Below are 4,625 nucleotides of genomic sequence, written 5' to 3'. Positions count from 1 at the left end.
AAGTTGCGGGCCTGATAGTTGCGGACACCATCCCAGCATCCAGTCTGATTTAGCAGAGCCTTCAGGTCCTCAATCCCAAACTTTACATCTATTCCATTCTCAAAGCGACTCTCAGGTTCAGACTTCATCAACCAGTGATAGTACTGTGGTTGTCTGGGCAGTTCATCAACTTTTGTCTTCTCCAGCGTTCTGGACTCCTCAGAAGATGATGCCTTCCTCTTCCCTCTTGTTGACTTTGCAGCAACCTTCCCTGGAGGGACCTCTTCACTATCATCTTTTACATTAGGCTCTGATTTTTTTGTGATCCCTCCTCTGGCCCTTTTCTTTGGTGCCATCTCATTTGGCATGGGTGAAGTGATGCACATTGTAAAGCGTATTGAATAAAGGCGCTATATAAATGCACCATTTACCATTTGACCATTGACGGGACTCCATATATGGGCATAAAAGGGACACAGACAGATACAGACATCTCCATATATGGGCATAAATGGGACACAAACAGACAGACGGGTATAACTACTCTGACAACAGGTATTAAATGGCTGGGCGGGACATGTATTTCCAACTAGTATCGTTCCCGAGCAGGCTGGTACCCATTGCCCAACTGGCACCGGTCTAGTCTAATGAAAATAGCACAACATGTCACATCACGATGCGTACTTAAGTATATATACAAGCGAGTAGTCCAGTGCTTTAACTCCAGTACTGAGCAACTTTCACTTGTTGGTGAGTAATATTTGACCAGGAGTATATACTTTGTATAGTACTGGGGGGTTGAGTACTTTGTCCACCACTGCTTACAAAGACCTGCTACAGTTGCCCTAACCTGCTCTCCTACTGGATTCTTCCAAGCAAGTGACTGCAGCACTGGGGTCCTGGCTTGTGGAAGTGTGTGGGAGAACAGGTGGGCATAGCTTCTGTCAAATGGAGAGAGATTGATGGGGAGGGTTAGAACACTCGCTGGGGGTATTCTCTTACAGTGTACGGAGAGAGAGAGACAGCTGGGCCAGTATACATTGGACTGTGTGTGTGTGTGTGTGTGTGTGTGTGTGTGTGTGTGTGTGTGTGTGTGTGTGTGTGTGTGTGTGTGTGTGTGTGTGTGTGTGTGTGTGTGTGTGTGTGTGTGTGTGTGTGTGTGTGTGTGTGTGTGTGTGTGTGTGTGTGTACTTGTATTACTATACTTGTGAGGGCCAAATGTCCAAAGTAAAATTGAATTTGAGAAATAGACGTTGTGAGGACCGTTTTCCTGGCCCTCACTGTAGAGAAATCATTGTTTTATAGTTACAAATATTTGGGGAGTTTACAATTAGCTTGTGTTAGAGTTATGCCTGATTTATACTTAGTTGCATGCCGGCGATCTACAAGCTCAGAACATGTCGCAGCGTGTAATGTTGTGAGCTTGTAGATCGTCTATTTCCGGCTTTGGGGTTAGGGTTAAAAATGGCCAAAAGAAATCGGCATCCTAGAATCTTGATGTCCTCACAAGTATAGTAATGCAAACGTGTGTGTGTGTGTGTGTGTGCATTCACACACACATTTATGGCCAGTGTGTGCGTTTGTATGTATGGAGATGCGTTTTTCTGTCTACTGAAACAACAGGATTTGTTGTGGAGCCATGGGAATCCACTGACACCCGGCTGTCATCAATCCATACCCAGCAGTTGCTTACAGCCTGTCAATGTGCAACAAATATACCATTTTTACAGTATGACTGTACAGTGTACAGTAGCTAAAAAGCTAAATGATTGAACATCAGCATGTTGTATTGTGATCAGTTGTGATTCCCATCAGTAATAGTAAGTAAGTAAGTAAAGTAAGTATCCTGTATATCAAATATTCTTCCCTTTTATAGTATAACGATTTGGAACAAGCTGTTTGCTTGATGTAAAATTCCGTTACATTGTGACAAATTAAGTAACCTTTTGTAACAATGGACTGCACGTTTTTCTCTTTCTTTCTTTTTACAAATCACAAAAAGAGCTCTCGATCTTGGAGTGACACAGTTAGCCTCAGCAGTACTAGAAAGAGCTTGTATGATACTGTTTGGCAACATGAGGCTGAGATCAGCGGACAATCTTGCATCATAGAGTTTCATGTGACTAGAGTCATGTTGCATCTGTTTATGCCGACTTTGTATCATGCAAAATGAATGAAAATGAATGGCACTTGTCCTTCGGTGTAGCTGGAATCTTCTAGATCTGCGATTCCCAACCTGTGGGCCAGGGACCACTAGTGGGCTGTAAGGTTATTGCAAGTGGGCCCCCAGATAATTGACGAAACCCTAATAAGATTTTAATGATAATATGACATAAATATGACATATTAATATTTTTACGTTAAAACCAAAAAATGAGTTTTCATTGTGATACCGATGAATAAGAACTTAAAAGCCGCTTTTCCATCACAGCTTAAGCACGACACTGTCCAGTACAGTCCAGAACCGCACCGCACCGCTTCAAAATGTCTTGCGTTTCCATTGCACAAAAGTCCCCACTCGCAAAATCCCCACCCTCCCCTCCCCTCCCGAAGGAAATCAACGCCCCTTTCTTTAACACACCAACTTAGCCTCAGCCTACAGGGTTAGCCTAAATGCTAGCGTGCTTCCTCAGAGCTAGTTTGGCTCTTAAGTTATTATTTGGCCATGTTCACCCTGACTTTAATCTTCGCTATTGTTGGGAAGACCTGTGTGGTGTCTAAACACGTTGCCATCACTTATATAAAAAACATTATTAGCGTGTATCGTCGCACATTCATTGTTGACAGGTTTAGCAGAAAAAAATAAGCAATCAGGTCTATGAAAACAATCCCAAAAGAAGCGACTATCTACGGCTATTTGAAAATAGCAGATCTACAAACTCACAACGCGTAGCGATGCGACGCATTGTGAGTGTGTGCATCTGCTATTTAAAAAATATATATACATATATAATGTTGACAAATACATATTAATTTGGGGGTCCTTGACATGAAAATGTTTAAGAACCACTGGTTAAAACATATGGAAACAAGCCCCAAATAATCAACTACATTTTAGAAACAAGCAGTGGTGGAAAAAGTACTCAAATGTTTTACTTAAGTAAAAGTATCAATACTGCAATGTAGAAGCACTCTACAAGTGAAAGTCTGGAATTACTTGAGTAAAAGTACAAAAACTATTGGTATCAAAATGTACTTAAGGTACCAAAAGTAAGTACTCAAATGTTTGAAAATAGCAGATCTACAATGATGCGATGCGTTGTGAGCTTGTAGATCGGCTATTTTCAAATAGCCTAGGTATAAAATAGGGCTTAAGTGGTTAATGTATGTTTTTTAATGTAATCATTTATATCTGAAAAGTAACTAGTAACTAGTAACTAATACGTTTTCAGATAATTGTAGTGGAGTAAAAGTACTACCAATATTTACAAGCAACTTTACAGAAAAATAAGCCTAATGTCGCTTATAATAAGTGGACATGGCAACACTGCTACCGTAGTGTTTACATTTTACAGAGACCTGAGTGGACAGACACAGCTGTGAGCCGACCAATCAGTAGCAGCAGCGTTATACGTCACAGCTTTAGCCCCGCTTAGCCCAGCTCAGACCTACCCAAGACTGGGTACTTTTTAGGCACCAGTTTAGTACCACTTACACACCACTCTACCCACTTCATTGTAGTGGAAACCGTTGCTGTGGTGGGCGGTGTGGGGTGGGGCTAGGTAAGTCCATGTATATGGAAAGCCGCCTAAAGTATAGGCTGTTGGTCCCATTTATCCAAGCCAGAACACAATTATCCAAGCCAGAACACAATTGATTGATTGGTCATTAAAATAAACATGCTCTGAAAATGCACGCGGCCCACCCATCTGACCACTTCACAGATGGGTGGGCTGTGAACGTCTTCAAGATTTTCAAGTGGGCCCTGATCGTGAAAAGGTTAGGAACCACTGTTCAAGATTCTTTTTTGAGAAATGCATTATTCCAGAGTCAGCTATGGTATTTTTGTGCCCCAAAACTACTCTCTACCTCTACCATTGCCATTGTGGCTTTTACAGATAAAACCATTAAACAAAATCAACACTACTGCAATGTTGACTGAAAATTAGTTAAAATCTCACTTTTAAGTCAGCCTCTTCTCTGTTTTCTTCCATTTCTTCCCGCACGCTTAAATACAAACCAGACTTCAAAATAAGGCCTGTATGTACTAATAATATCATATCTCTGCTGTCCGGCAGAAACCAGCTAACTCCAAAATGTTCATTTTTCAGGAAATGACAAAAACAAAACAAAAAGTGGAGTTAGGAGGTTTTGTTCATCATTGATAAGAACAGCTGAATGGACCTCCAAGCTCACAATGAGGTTGGAGGTCAAAAGGGGGTGGAGCCTGGAGTCAGCAAAAGCAGCTAACTCCACCCCCCTTTGGTGGACTTAGCTGGTTTAGCAGAAAGTTTGAGGATCCAATGGAGTTAGCTGGTTTTGTCAGAAGCGCTTTTTAATACTTTTCATTGGTTAATTTTGTTTTAACCAACACACAGACGTAAAGGGTGTTTAATAGCACTGATTTATGGAAAAAAATGCAAAAGCATCAAAATGGAGTTGGTTTCTGCCGGACAGCAACGCTATTACTTAACAATAATGTGACC

At 41.3% G+C, this 4,625-nt stretch overlaps 1 pseudogene across 1 annotated transcript in view; it reads right to left on the bottom strand.

Moving 5' to 3' along the window:
* The window catches only part of LOC308103405 (thymocyte nuclear protein 1-like), a 1,215-nt pseudogene extending 376 nt beyond the window's left edge, over positions 1 to 839 (bottom strand). The window contains exon 1 of the transcript in view: positions 1 to 839. This exon is cut by the window's left edge and continues 376 nt beyond it. The product of the transcript in view is annotated as a thymocyte nuclear protein 1-like (transcript).
* Between the last annotated feature and the right edge of the window lie 3,786 nt (positions 840 to 4,625).

Source organism: Gymnoscopelus braueri, assembly GCF_963280865.1.
Source record: "Gymnoscopelus braueri genome assembly, chromosome: 16".
NCBI classification, from domain to species: domain Eukaryota; kingdom Metazoa; phylum Chordata; class Actinopteri; order Myctophiformes; family Myctophidae; genus Gymnoscopelus; species Gymnoscopelus braueri.
This window is presented reverse-complemented; position numbering and strand designations above follow the sequence as displayed.